Here is a 16362-nt window from a genome sequence, read left to right on the forward strand (position 1 = left end):
TTATAACAAGGGGTAATCATTTTTACGAGCAGCTTCCATGATAAGTTCTACGTTGGGTCCATGGGCATGAACACAAAGGTTCAAGGTCGACTCCCACTTCTTCAATGCATAACCTTTCATTCACTCCTCGTTTTCGAAGAATTCGTAGTGCTTAGATTTATTTGGGGAAGCACCAGAAGAGTACGACTCACATCTCTTTTGAGTTCACACAGATTAGGGAAGGCATAGGTTCAACCCGTAGGGGTATCTTAGGAACATATACCACTAACTTCAGGATTAAAATGTACCAGCTCAAAAGCAGAGCATGGTTCACCAAAACAGATGATAGAATTTACCAAAGGCATTATGTGTCAGGGCAGAACTCACAAGTTTAATGAATATGAAGGACATTGTCGGATAATAATCCAACCAAGGATATGGTGGCGGTCCATAAAAGATCCGATGTGAGTATCGATACCCGCCAAGAAGAAGAAAGAATGCAAAGGCTTCGGATTATATAAACATCTGAATAATACAATGCTTAAATGCAAAGAAATCATGAATTCAAAAATAGAAGATCAGAAGCAGGCGCTCTGATCAAAAGGTAAGTAAGTTGAATAGCCCTAGGGATACAATTGACGGCAATTTGATTGGTCGAGAAACAACTCTTGGTCAAATGACGTCCAAGCTGGAAGGATGAATTCTATGATCCGACCGAGGATTGCGAGCATCCGCAACATATTGAATCCACGGACTCAAAAGGATAGTGACAAAGGATGCCAATAAGATTACTAGACTTATGGGATTATCCATAATGCAAGCAGGTATGGAGAATCAAGAGTAATAGGCTGCATAGGATTTTCGGAAGATCAAATAGTATTTCCAAGTGTTTTGGAAAGCCTATGAACAACTGGGGATGAACAAACCCCAGCTAAGTGAATTATCCGTAGTTCGAAAATAAGATGCAAAGCAGAAGGCACAAAGGATTCTCGAAACAACGGAGAGTACTAGTGGTATCTAGTAATAATAGGAGCAACTAGGGGTGAAGGTACAAGCAGCAAGGATGTTATTCAGGGGGATTATCGGTGGTCAGGAACTGCCAGGCAGTTGGCACAGGGTCTCGAGAAACATCGAGGAGTAACCGCAGAATCTTCTGCCGAAGCAAGCGATCATCGATAATGTCGGGGCTCTCCGGGAGGAAGTGGGTACGAGAACCTAATGTCAGAGTTAGTAAAATGTTAACCCGAATAGACAAGAGATCAGAGTCCCAGAGTATAAACGAGGAGTAAAAGATCCTAATACCACCCAATTGGCGACGGGGGCCCGTAAGCCACACAACCAAGTTAGTAAAACTTTTTTTAGTGACTAGACTCAACTTCGGCCAAGGAGTTGGAAAGGGGGCTACCAATAGGCAGTCGGCTCTGATACCAACTTGTGACGCCCTCGATTCAATCGTACACTAATCATACACACAAATGTGTACGATCAAGATCAAGGACTCACGGGAAGATATCACAACACAACTCTAGACACAAATTAAAATAATACAAGCTTTATATTACAAGCCAGGGGCCTCGAGGGCTCGAATACATAAGCTCGAATACACAAGAGTCAGCGGAAGCAACAATATCTGAGTACAGACATGAGTTAGACAAGTTTGCCTTAAGAAGGCTAGCACAAAAGCGACATCGATCGAAAAGGCAAGGCCTCCTGCCTGGGAGCCTCCTAACTACTCCTGGTCGTCAGCAGTCTCCATGTTGTAGCAGGCATCGGTGGTGGCATCTGGCTCCTGGGCTCCGACATCTGGTTGCATCAACCAGAAAGGAGAAGAAAGGGGGAAAAGGGGGGGGGGAGCAAAGCAACCGTGAGTACTCATCCAAAGTACTCGCAAGCGAGGATCTACACTACATATGCAACATTATCAAAGGAAGGCTGTATATGTGGACTGGGCTACAGAAATGCTAGAATAGAGAGAAGGCCTAGTCCTATCGAAGACTAGCATCTTCAGCCTCTTCAAGCATCTTGCAGCATCAAAAGAGATAAGAGTAGCATAAAGTAAAGTAGTAGCAATGTTATCAACCTCGTCCAAAGATCCTTTCTCGACTCCCTGCGAGAAAGCAATCCCAGAGCCATACTATCTAGTTTCTCATCACCAACCATTTCTCATCACAATCCATTTCTCATCACAAGTATCCAGTTCTAGTTGTATCGATCGGGATACAACTCCAAGTGTCCGTTACCATAGGACAGGCTATCGATAGATGTTTTCTTCCCTGCAGGGGTGCACCAACTTACCCACCACGCTTGATTAACTCCAGCCGGACACACTTTCTTGGGTCATGCCCGGCCTCGGCCAAACAATGCGCCGCAACCCGACCTAGGCTTAATAGAGAGGCCAGCACGCCGCACTAAACCTATGCCCCCAGGGGTCATGGGCCATCTCCCCAGGAACTCCTGCACGTTGCGAACGCGGCCGGTGAGCAGACCTAGCTACCTCCTTCAACAGGGTTGGTGCTTTCTAGTCCAACCCGGTGCGCGCCGCTCAGTCCCTGACGTCTATTAAGCTTCGGCTGATGTATACGACGCAGAACGCCCATACTATGCCCACGTGATGGTTAGTGCTATCAGGCCAGAGGCCCCTCAGATCAAATATCCAAATCGTAGTGGATTAGGAACGCGCGGTAATGAGCAAAGACTCACGATCGGTGTGACCCCGTCGCCCCGTCTCGAGTACTTGCGGCAAGGGCTAAGAATGCCCAGCCGCGCCTCGTAAGTATATCGCGGGCACCTCCCAGGTCAACCCGACTCCACATCACTCGCAATTAAGCTCGCGCGGGTACTCCTCAGGGTCGACCCGTCTTTAGTAACATGGCTCAGTGTAAAGTCATAGTAACCATAGTAACTGTGTGTCTTACACCAAGGGGAAAACCCGAGGAATCACCCCCAGTGAATCGCACTCGATGTTATCATCAAGGTGAACGTAAGAGGATCCACCCTCGAGGTTCACACTTGAGGGGTTGCACGACAGAGCGGTAACAGAAGTGGTTAAGGAGGAAATCACCCTCGATGACCTCGACCGTATAGCTACACAACAGAGATCTCATCAGGAGTGATGTATGAGGTTCACCCTCGGCACTCGATTGTAACTCTGTAGTGTCGTACAACTAGGGGGTGATGTGCGGTGTCGTCGATCACGTTGATCGAGTCATCGAACATAATGCGAGGCAACTGGGACAAGGTGGGGGGGGTCACTGATGGATCACTAACCCACCTATACTAAGCAGTTTAGGATAAGCATGTAAGGTATGAAAGTAGGTAACAACAATATGCTATGCATCAGAGTAGGATCATACAGAAAGTAGTAGCAGTTCTAATGCAAGCATGAGAGGGAAAGAAATGGGCGATATCGGAATGCTCAAGGGGGTTTGCTTGCCTGGTTTCTCTGCAAGGAGGGGTCGTCGTCGACGTAGTCGATCATAGGGGCGGCATCGGTCTTGGGGTCTACCAGAGAGAAGAGGGGGAAGAAACAATAATTATAGAGCAAACAAGGCATCACAAAGTAGAACATGGCAATATGATATGCCGAGTGCGACCTAACGCATGGCTACACGATAGAGGTGAAGGGGAATTCACCCGGGAATGCTTTCCCAGTTCCGGACCTGTGTCAAACAGATGACCAGAGGGGGAATGTTCCGTGTTCAGCATGCTAGAGGCATGTGACAGATGAACGGGCCGCATATTCGGATTCATTGGATTTTTCTGAGCAACTTTCATGTAGAAAACATTTTCATCGGAGCTACGGTTTATTTTCTATGAACTTTTAAAGATTAAACAATTTTCTGGAATTAATTAAATTAACCGAAATGGAATATGACGTCAGCATGATGTAGAGGTGATGTCAGCAGTCAACAGGACGGTTGACTGGGGTCAAACCTGACCTATGGGTCCAGTGGGACCCATTGGTCAGTGACTAGACTAATTAAACACTGTTAATTGGACTAATCTAATACTAATTAACAAGCAGGGCCCACTGTCACTGTCTAATTGGTGAATAGATTAATTAATCAATTTAATTAACAGATTTTCTATTTATCTAAAACGTTTTATTGACTCGGCCCCACATGTCAGTGGGTTGACCCAGTCAACCAGTCAACTTGGCCCACCCGTCAGTGGCTCAGCGGGCCCCATAGGTCAGCGCCAGGTCAGCCTCGCCGGCGTCGGTGCCGGAATCACGCCGGCGACCAAACCTACAACGGCGTGGCCTCGGAACTCGCCGGAAAACACGCTACGGCCACTGTTTTGCGCGCACGAGGTGGCGTTCGAAAGAAGGGAGCGAGGCGCATCGCGTGGCGCTAACGGTTGGCCTCGGGAAGGCCTTAAACGATGACAGCACGCGGCGAGGCGGAAGCCAGAGTTCGGCCATCTCCGCCAACGTCGACAGAGGGCACGAGGAGACAAGCCGGAGGCTCGGGCGGCACCAGGGAGGCACCCTGAGAACGTTGACGTGCTTGCCCGACCTTGGCAACGACTACACCGACGCCGACTAGCTGCGCGGCAGAGCTCACCGCGGCCATCCTTGGCAATGGCGGTTACATGCGCGGAAATAGCGGCAGAAGGAGGGAGGAGGAGCGGAGCTCACCGTGCGGCTAAGAAAAGCCCTCGACGGCTTTGTAGCGCAGGGGAGGCGACGAACGGAGCGGTGGAGCTCCGGTGATCCGAGGCGGATGCCGGTTCGATCCAGGGCATGCGGTGTTCCCCCACAACAACGGCTGGTCCCAGGCGATGAGGACGAACGTGGCGGAGCTCGTGGACATGCCAGCTTGGCGCGGGGCGGCCGGTGGCCGCGGGATCGACGTCGAACGGCGACGACGGCGTCAGGCAACGTGGGGGGAAGAGAGGCCAGAGGGAGAGCGGGGTGGATCTAGAAGGCGAGGAGGCAAGTGGGGGACGGGAGACGGGGAAGTAGGCGGGCTAGGGTTGGCACAGGCGTCGCCGGCGACCTTATCCGCACGGGACGATGGCGGATGGCCGGCACGTGGCCATCCCGGCCATGTGCGGCCGCTCGGCGTCCACGGCGCCCCATGAACAGAAGTGGAGGGAAACAGGGGCGTCTGGTGGGCTGGGTCGCGCTGGTCCGGATGGGCCAATGCCCAGGGAGGTAGGGGCTTCCTTTCCTTTTTATCTTTTTAACCTTCTTTTACAGAGAGGGTTTTGTAATATTTGGGGCGCTGAAATGATCTTTGTAAAATGGCACTGCCATAAAAGTTCGGAAGAAGTTTTGAATTAGTTTGAATTTTTTTTATAAATTAAAGAGGCATTTAATCTATTGTTTTAGCCACTGTTTATCCATTTTAGGGCACTTAGACATTTTGCAAAATGTTGGTTCACCACCAATATTTGTCATGAATTATATGGCACAAGATGAACATTTTAGATTTCATATCTGACAAATTGGAATTTTTTACTTTAGATTGGATTTGAATTTGAATTGTGATTTGGATCAAGTGGAGATTAGCAACAGTAACATGATGACATGGCACCATTAACAGGGGATTACTGTAGCATGACACTGGGGTGTTACAACTACCGAATGATAAGAAAATAATAATAGTGCAAGAGTGCCATGAACTAAGCTGGAATCTGCAAAACATTTTATTCGACAGGAGAAGACAAGGTAAAATGTGCTCTTTATTAGTTCAACCGTTATTCATATGAGAGCCACTCAACATTTTCATCGTGGTCTTCTCCTTGGTAAGACTTGAATAAAAAGGAAAGAAATTCAGAGGAACACACTGAAATATTTTTGGAGTTTTTGGTTTTCTCCAACAAGGAAATAAGAAGCAAAAGCTAGAAAAAATATTTACATGGGAAAGCTCCCAACAAGCAAAAGAAGAACAAGGAAATCTTTTTGGGTTTTCTTTTTAGTAATACTACTAAGCATGCATAGAAAGTAAATTACTATAACTAAGTTTTTGGTTTCTCTGTAGTTTTTCAAACACACAAGAAGAAAGCAAGGAAAAAATATAAGCATGGATGATACAATGGAAAAAGTGCGAACTCCGATGAATGAAATAAATAGTCATGAATGTAAACGGTGGAAACACGTACTCCCCCAAGCTTAGGATTTTGGCCTAAGTTGGTAATCGATCAGTAGCCTGGAGGATAGTAGTCGGCGTGGTAGCTCACGGAGGCTCTCGGTGCGGAGGCCTCAGCACGCTGTGCCGCCAACACTATTGTGTTGTGAGCTCGGGCCTCGCTCTCAAGAACAAAATATCTCCCCTTGCTGTGACAATCAAAGAGAGCAAGCGCATGCAAATATGTGTCCACAACATGTGATTGGTTAAACAACAAATTATAAGTGAAGTTATCAGCCCTTCCCTTGAGAATCTTGTGTTCTTCCAAAGTGTCAAAATTTAAATATCGCATGGGTAGGATAGGATCAATGGGCAAAGGCGAAACACACAGCCCTCGTGCTAAATGCGTGGCATAAATTCCACCATAAAACCAACCACTGTTAGCATTGTGTTGAAGTCTACGTGCAACGATAGCTCCAAGGTTATAATTTCTTTCACCAGTGAGAGCGGTGTGAATGAGGTTCAAGTCTGGCGCACAAAGTATGGTTCACTCTTGCTTGCCTACTATGCATTTCCCGTTAAATAATGCAAAGTACTGAATTGCGGGAAAGTGAATGCTCTTTATTCCTCCTTGTCTCACTCCCCTATTTTCACCGTAACAAAAAATAGTCAAGAAAGACTCATACTCTGCCTTTGTTGGCTCATTAAGCGAACCCCAAAATGGAAGCTTGCAATGGTAAGCAAAGTTCTCCCGTGAAATAGTATATCGGTTATCATAAAGCATAAACGACACCCTAGACTCACGTGGAAAATATTTAAATCCTTTAACAAACGATTTAGTGAGAAGTTGGCGCTGTTCACACTTATTTGAGAGGTAGGGACCGAGACCGGCATTGTGAACATATTGCTCAAATTCCTCCTTAATGCCCACTTGCAACATATATTCATCGCAAGGCCATAATCATGTTTTGGTGGCGGCATCTCGCGTGGAACTTTCACTTGGTTCAACATAAGACCGGCGAGCAAGACTGTCACTAGAAGATGCCCCCGAGGATCATCTCCTGGAAGAACTCCTTCCAAATAGGTTCATCATGTCCACGTACAATTTTCTGAAAATAAAAATTTTGGAGTGACAAAATTTTGTCAACAAAACTTCACAAAACTAATAACAACTACTCATAGGGATACATAGAGGCCATAACAAGCATTCAAACTACTTGCAACACTAAGAATTGAACATGCAAGCACATCTACAACAGCACCAAGAGTAGCTATTTATTCAAAGAATAAACCACTAAAACAAAAACTAATTGGACAAAAGTTGGAGTCACATACCAAGCAACAATCCCCCGAAACAGTTTCAGAAACGAAGCTTTGAGCAAAGAGATCGAAAATGACAGCAAAATGAGCAAGAACACGGGAGAGAGAGAGCAATGGGGAATTTTTTTGGAGGTCAGTGCTGATGTGGTATAAAGAGGTAAGTGAGAGGGCCCACGTGGGGACCACAACCCACCAGGGCGCGCCTAGGGGTCCTGGCATGCCCAGGTGGGTTGTGCCCACCTGGTGCACCTCCCTCTGGTATTATTTGCACAAAAAATTCTTAAATATTCAGGAAAAAATCATATAAAATTTTTAGGGCATTGTGAGAATTTTTATTTTTTGGTCACTTTTTATTGCACGGAAAATTCAGAAAATAGACAAAACATGGCATTTTATTTTATTTAACTAATAAAAAAGAGAATAAAAAGCGGGGACAGAAAGTAGTGCTTACTAAATTCATCAACTTCATACCGTTCAAAAATGATTCATTAATAAGGTTGATCCAGTCTTATTAACAATCACTTTCGATTAGCATGAAACCGAAGAACTATCATAAATCACTAAGTTACCTCAATGGGGATATGCATTTCCCCAACAATAAGCATTTCATATATTTTTTTTACAGTTGGTAGAGGTATTTGAAAACTTCCAATAGTGATTATGGGAGATTCTTCAATAACATTAATACCATTCACTTGGAATTGTTTCTTTGAAAAGTGTACCGTATGCTCACTACCATTGATATGAAAAGTGACCTTGCTTTTATTGCAATTAATAACAGCCCTTGCAGTGTTCAAGAAGGGTCTACCAAGGATAATCGGCATGTTGTCGTCCTCGGGCATCTCAAGTATAACAAAGTGAGTCAAAATAGTAACATTAGCAACAACAACGGGCACATCCTCACAGATACCGATAGGTATGGCAGTTGATTTATCAATCATTTGCAAAGATATTTCAGTAGGTGTGAGTTTATTCAAGTGAAGTCTTTTATATAAAGAGAAAGGCATAACACTAACACCAGCTCCTAAATCACACAAAGCAGTTTTCACATAATTCTTTTTGATAGAGCAAGGTATAATTCATATTCCCGGATCTCCAAGTTTTTTAGGTGCTCCATCTTTGAAAATATAATTAGGAAGCATAGTGGAGATTTCAGCTTCCGGTATTTTTCTCTTATTTGTGATGATGTGTTTCATATACTTTGCATAAGGAGGCATTTTCAAGATATCAGTCAAGCAAGTATGCAAAAAGACTGGCCTCAGCATCTCAGCAAAGCGTTCAAATTCTTCATCATCATTCTTTTTAGTTGACTTAGGTGGAAAAGGCATAGGTTTTTGAACCCATGGTTCTCTTTCTTTACCATGTTTCCTAGCCACATAGTCTCTTTTGTCATATCTTTTATTCTTAGGTTGTGGGTTATCAAGTTCAACAGGTGGTTCTATCTCACCATCATTATCAGGTTCTTTTTCATTATTTGGTTGAGCATCCTCATGAACCTCGTCATTATCTTTTTCATTATCATTAGGTGAGTGTTCATTACCAGATTGAGTTTCAACATCTAAGATAGAAGTTTCGTTTTCATTATTAGGAGGTTTTTCTATTTCAGGTTCACTAGAAGTATGCAAAGTCCTATCATTTTTCTTTTTCTTTTTCTTTCTAGGAGGAATAGGTGCACTAGTGTTAGCTCTTTGTGAATCTTGTTCAATTCTTTTTGGGTGTCCCTCAGGATAAAGTGGTCCCTGAGTCATTTTACCTCCTCTAGTTGCAACTCTAACAGTAAAGACATGCATATTATGATTCATTTCATCAAGTAATTCTCTTTGTGATTTAGCAACTTGTTCTAACTAAGTTTCCACAGAAGCATGTTTTCCAACACCTCTAACATCATTTGAGATTCTAAATAACAAGTCACTCAAGTGAGAAATCATACCAGAATTATATTTCAATTGTTTCATAACATTTCATTGAAGTGATCTTGTTTTCTAATGTAGTTTTCAAACTCATAAAGGCATTGACTATGATGCATATTGTGAGGATTGTCATTATCATTGAACTTCATAAGAGAATTTACCTCTAGCACCTTAGGCATTGGTGGTGTATTAAGCCCTGTATTTCTTCGATAGGAGGTAAATTTTTGACATCCTCAACTTTAATACCTTTTTCCTTCATAGATTTCTTTGCCTCTTGCATATCATCAGGACTTAGATATAATATACCGCTCTTCTTTGTAGTGGGTTTAGGTGGTGGTTCAGGAATAGTCCAATCATCATAATTTTTCAATATGTCATTCAATAATTCTTCAGCTTGTGCAATAGTTCGTTCCCTGAAAACACAACCAGCACAACTATCTAGGAAGTCCCTAGAAGCATCGGTTAGTCCATTATAGAAGATATCAAGTATTTCATTTTTCTTAAGAGGATGATCAGGCAAAGCATTAAGTAACTGGCAAAGCCTCCCCCAAGCTTGTGGGAGACTCTCTTCTTTAGTTTGAGCAAAGTTAAATATTTCCCGTAAGGCAGCTTGTTTCATATGAGCAGGAAAATATTTTTCATAGAAGTAATAAACCATATCCTGGGGAGTACGCACACAACCAGGAGCAAGAGTATTGTACCAAGCTTTAGCATCACCCTTTAATGAGAAAGGAAATAATTTGAGAATAAAGTAGTAGCGAGTTTTCTCATCATGAGTAAAAAGGGTGGCTATATCATTCAACTTAGTAAGATGTGCCACACTAGTTTCAGTTCCATAACCATGGAAAGGATCAGATTCAACCAAAGTAATTAACTACAAGTCAACAAAGAGTTCATAATCCTTATCATCAATAAAGATAGGTGAAGTAGGAAACTTAGCATCACATTTCATTCTAGCATTCAGAGATTTTTCTTTATACTTGCATAATAATTTCTCTAAATCATCTCTATCTCTGCAAGCAAGAATATCTCTAGTGTTTTCTTCACTCATAACATAACCTTCTGGTACCTTAGGCAATTCGTATCTAGTAAGGCTAGTTCTAGCAGGTGTTTCAGGATTATCAGTTTCAAGCTCATCATCAGAATCAACAACATCATGTTGTATAGCTCTAGAAATTTGTTCATCAAGAAATTCACCAGGTGGCACATCATCATTATCAAGCAAGGTACTAGCATCATCATAAGTATCATTCATAGTAGAAGTAACATCATCAATAACTTGCGACATATCGAAATTAATAGCATGGGGTGGTGTTGCAAGTTTACTCATAAAAGAAGGTGAATCTAAAGCAGAACTGGATGACAGTTCCTTACCTCCCCTATTCTTTGAGGGAAATATCTTAGTCTTAGCATCCTTCAGATTCTTCATAGTGGTAATATGATAATAATCCCAAGTGACTCAACAAATATAGCTATGCTCCCTGGCAACGGCGCCAGAAAAAGGTCTTGATAACCCACAAGTATAGGGGATTGCAACAATTTTTGAGGGTAGAGTATTCAACCTAAATTTATAGATTCGACATAAGGGGAGCCAAGGAATACTTGAAGGTATTAGTAGCCGAGTTGTCAATTCAACCACACCCGGAGATTAATTATCTGCAGCAAGTAAACAGTAGCACAGTAATATGATAGTTTTGATAGTAGTGACAGCAGCAACGGTAACACTAACAGTGATAGTAGTAATTTTGTAGCAAGTGTAACTGTGATGATAGCAGTAGTAACTTAGCAGAAACAATATAGGATAAATTCGTAGGCATTGGATCGGTGACTTCTTGGATGATAATCATCATGAGACAGTTATAACCTAGGGTGATACGTCACTAGCTCCAGTTCATCGATATAATGTAGGCATGTATTCGTAAATAATCATACGTGCTTTATTAAAAGAACTTGCATGACATCTTTTGTCCTACCCTCCCGTGGCAGCGAGATCCATATTGGAAACCAAGGGATATTAAGGCCTCCTTTTAATAGAGAACCAGAATAAAGCATTAACACATAGTGAATACATGAACTCCTCAAACTACGGTCATCATAGTGAGTGGGCCCGGTTGTTGTCACTCCGGGGTTGCCGGATCATAACACGTAGTAGGTGACTATAACTTGCAAGATCAGATCTAAAACATGGATATAATGATGAATTCATAAACGGTTCAGATCTGAAATCATGGCACTCGGGCCCAAAGTGACAAGCATTAAGCATGGCAAAGTCATAGCAACATCAATCTAAGAACATAGTGGATACTAGGGATCAAGCCCTATCAAAACTAACTCGATTACATGATGAATCTCATCCAACTCCTCACCGACCAGCGAGCCTACAAAGGAATTACACACTTCCGGTGGGGAGCATAATGGGATTGGCGATGGAGATGGGTTGGTGATGACGAAGAACGAAGATCCCTCTCTCTGGAGCCCCAAACGGACTCCAGATCTGCCCTCCCAAGGAAGAACAGGGCCTGGCGGCGGCTCCGTCTCGTGGACCGCGATAATTCTTTCTCCCTGATTTTTTGGAATAATGTGATTTATAGTATCAGGGGGCATCAGCGGGGCCACCAGGTGGGTACAACCCACCTGGGCGCGCCAGGAGAGGGGGCGCGCCCTGGTGGGCTGTGCCCACCCAGGAGCCCCTCTCTGGTGGGTCTTGCCTCCAGAAATTCTTATTATTGGTATAGAAAATCCTCGCAAAGTTTCATTCCATTCCGAGAACTTTTATTTCTGCACAAAAACAACACCATGGTAGTTCTGCTGAAAACATCGCCAGTCTGGGATTAGTTTCTTCCAAATCTTGCAAATTAGAGTGCAAAACAAGAGGAAAAGCGTGAGAAAAAGTAGATACGTTGGAGATGTATCAGAAAGTAATTACATCTCCAACAGACCCCTTTCCTAATGATCTTATCTACAGTAGGATGTAGATCCTCTTTTCTAGGTTTGCTATAGTGGAGAGTAGCCCCTAAATATTTAATGGGGAAATCTCCAAGCTTACAACCAAGGACCTGAGCAAATATATTAGCTTCATCTTGGTCAATGTTAATAGGGACCAGATCACATTTATGAAACTTCATCCTCATCCCAGCTAATTGTTCAAAACAAGACAGTAACCACTTAAGGTTTTTAGCATAAGATAAATTTTTACTCAAAAAGAGCAAGGTGTCATCAGCATATTGCATACTGATGATACCTGCAGGATTTGAGATGGGGAAAAGGCCTTCCAACTTGTTATTTGTCGAGTCCTTAACCAAAATTCTAGTAAAAACATCTGCAACTAGATTGAAAAGGAGAGGGGAGAACGGGTCTCCTTGCAAAGAAGTCACTGTTTTTGTCATTAACTCTGACACCAACAGAGCCCTTAAAGATGAGAGATTCTACTTTACTCATCCACTTATTACTAAAGCCTCTCCTCCTCATCATGTCTATTATGAATTCTCAATTGATCATGTCATAGGCTTTTTCATAATCTAGTTTAAACACAAAACCAGACTGTTTGCTAGAGTGTACAGAATGAATAATTTCATGAGCTGTAATAATACTCTCAACAATAAATCTTCCCTTAATGAGAGCTGTCTGGTTTAGTGCTATCAGATCATTACAAATAGGGCCAAATTTAGTAGTGGCACACTTTGCAAAGATTTTAAAACTACAATTAATCATGGCAAGAGGTCTAAATTTCTCCATTCTTATAGCCTCAATCTCCTTAGGGCTAGAGTTAGCAGGGAGAAGTTAGGCCTATACAGGTCTAATTATCCTTTCTCCCAATCCCTGAATAAAGCAAACATGTTACCTTTAATAAGGTCCAGAATTGCTGATAAAATAAAAAAGGAAAGCCATCAGGGCCAGGCGCTCCTTTAGCATAAGAGCTGAATACATCATCCTTTATTTCCTTCTCAGTAAAAGCAGCTTCTAAAATGTTGTTATGAGCTTCAGAGACTAATTCATATTCACTCCAAAAGTCATCTTTCAGAGTGATATCAATTTTATCTACGAAGCCAAACAACTTTTTATAATAATTAACATCAGTCTTCATGCTACCTTCAGGGTTAGTAATAGTATCTTCATCATTTTCCAGCATGAGGATCTGCTTCTTCCTTCTTTTTTTGGCTTGCCGCAGCTTTGAAATATCTAGTATTAAGGTCACCTTCGTGAATCTCCCTCTCCCTAGACCTTTGACTAGCTTTGATCTCTTATTTCTTCTAGATATCATTCAGCTCACCAGCAATAGTTTTCATTCTCTTCTTAGTATTAGGTGAGGGAGGGTGAGACTAAGAAAAAATGACTAGGTGGTTGTATTCAGCTATCAAGGCCTGTTTGTGCCCGTTTTGATCAGCCTCATAATTAGCACACCAACCTTTAATAGCTTTCGTAGTATTTCTAATATTGAACTGCCAAATATCAATAGCTTTAGTTAAGCCACATTTAGTATTCCAGGCTTTATAGACTATCTCCCTAAAGCCTTCTACTTCAAGAAACCATTTCTCAAATCTAAAAACCTTCTCTTTAGAAATGGAGAAAGCACAAGTATTCAACACCAAAGGGGTGTGATCACTCCCTGCCCTAGGTAGGGCTCTGAGATGAACATTAGGAAAAGAGGCTGCCCAGTTAGTGGACACAAATACCCTATCTATAGTGGCCATCACCAAGGAATCTTGGTTATTGCCCATGGTGTAATTTCTGCCTTTAATTTTCATCTCTAGGAGACCAAATTTGTTGATCCAGTCATTAAACAGATCTGCCCAATGCTGATTAATCAGACCAGTGTTTTTCTCACTCGCCTCTCTAACAAAATTGAAATCACCACCTACCGGTGTTGGACCAGTCCAGCCAGTAAGAAAGTTGTGCAACTTATTAGTAAAGTACAGTTTATATTGATCATAAGTAGGACCATAAATGGAGACCAGTCTCCAAGAGATCCATCTTGTTTTTTTTGAGCAAACAAGAGACACTGTAAGTGTGTATGTCACAACAAACAATATCAAAAAGATCTCCCATAATCCCTACCAGAATGCCTCCAGTAGTGTTATTAGCCGGGAGCCATTTCCAAGTGAAGCATGATCTAACATCAAAGACTTCCAACTGAAGAGGGGTGAAGTCTTCTTTCTTAGATTCTGAAATACTAATAAAATCAGGTTTATGACCTATAATAAGCTCCTGCATTTGATGGGCCCATTCAGGCCTCTAATGTTCCAAAATAGACCAATCATTTAACAATAAAATCAAGTTTTCGTCTACTCCTACTAGAATTAGAAAATTTGACCTCAATCCATGGGGAATCTGGCTCTGGGTCCACATTCATATGTGGGTCATCACCAGATTCAACTTGAGCCCTTGGACTTGTGGTAAAAATATTAAATTCTTCACCAGAAATATCTATATAGGCCGGAAGAAAAACTTCAGGGTTTCTTGATTAAATTTGTCAAGTCTCTGAAGTTCAATGTTCTTAATCACAATAATAATCTTATTAATATTGCACCCACTACAACTCAAGTTAATACCCGAGCAATCAGCAGTGGAGATAAGCACATCATCATCCAGACAAGCAAAAGAATTTTCAATGCCTTTTTACCTTTTTTGGCAGCTCTTGGTCTTTGATTTGTTTCAATTCTTGAGCTTTCTGGAGAGTAGGTCTCCCATCCTTCTTATTTCTAGTGCTGGCCCTAGTAGCAACCACAGGGCCCCACTTTTTGTTTTTGTCAGCCATGCTTTGAGGAAGGGCATGAGATTGGGTAATAACAGCCTCAAATTTCTCCAGAAGGGGACCTCCCATGTTTTCTATTGGCTTCTTTTTGACAACCTTCAGATAGCTTTTGGTCATCGGGGCCCCTTGAACTTTAGAGAAGACAAAAGCTTCAATATTGCTCTCAGGGACAGGGGTGCAACATTTTTGCATAGACTTTGTACCTCTGGAACCAGTACCAGCAGCAGCCTCCTTATTGTTGTTGGTGTTACTAGTCCCAGTGTCCATATCCTCTCCCAATAGGTCATCATTGCTGGAATCATAATCTTCCTCTTCTTGTTTCTTTTTGTTAGCATCATCATCAGAACCATCAGGTCTAGATGGCTTGTCTGAGGTGGTCCCAATATCAGCATCTCTCTCCAAAGTAAATTTCAGCAAATACAGTTCATGATTGATCTCTACAATTCTATCTCTAGGGATCTTGCCGGGGTCTCTAACAACTACCAGGACCCTGACTTTCTCATAAAAACTTCTGAAAATGGTGTGCCAACCAATATTGACAAGCACACCAAGGGTTGTTCCCACTTGAGCAATAGTAGACCAAGAGAGCCATTTTGATGGAAGCCCCTCAATGACAATCCAAGATTCTGTCAGGCTGTCATAGATAGGGTGTTCTCCATTCCAATCAGCAAATGAGATTGTCACTCCTTCCTTCTTTAGATTAATTGAGGGGTATTCCACTAAGTCCTTTATCTTTTTGTTAGGAGGGAATCTGACAATGTAATTGTTTTTGTCATAAGGTCTGATCTGCCAAGGCCAGTTAGTCTTCCACGTATCAGAGAAGTGTTGTCCTAGCTCCTTACCAGAGATTTCACCCTTTTCAACAAGATATAGTCCCACATTGCCAAAATTAAGCCACTCACAGTCCTCTGTACCACTAGTTTCAATGTGAAAAACCCAAGTCCAGTGCTGTAGGATAAGCTTTGTACCAGGTGGGGAAAGCATCCATATGGTGTCCAGGGGTCTTGCACATGAAACAAATCTTAGGAATGGAGCACATGCCCACAAAATGACGAGGAAGGCCACAGTTATAGCAGATAGCTCCAATGTTTTTGGGTCCACAATGAAATGAGGATCATCTTCATGCATAGAGGCACTCTGAGCTTGAGCAACAACACTCTGATTTTTATTTTTCTTCTTCTTGCTCTTGTTGTGACCAGCCTGAGTTTGATCACTCCCCCCCACTGATGAAGTTCCACCACTGTATTGAACTGTCTGCACTGGCTGCATATTCTGACTTGCTGAATTGAATTGTTGTTGGAACCTTGGGGTAGTTCGCATGTACTGA

At 42.5% G+C, this 16362-nt stretch overlaps 1 pseudogene; it reads right to left on the minus strand.

The window, feature by feature from the left end:
- Window positions 1-13069: 13069 nt before the first annotated feature.
- LOC147978213 (uncharacterized) lies at window positions 13070-16125 on the minus strand (annotated as a pseudogene).
- Window positions 16126-16362: the final 237 nt, after the last annotated feature.

The sequence above is a fragment of the Triticum urartu genome, chromosome 3A (assembly GCF_056163025.1).
Source record: "Triticum urartu cultivar PI428250 chromosome 3A, HENAU_Tu73, whole genome shotgun sequence".
Taxonomy (NCBI): domain Eukaryota; kingdom Viridiplantae; phylum Streptophyta; class Magnoliopsida; order Poales; family Poaceae; genus Triticum; species Triticum urartu.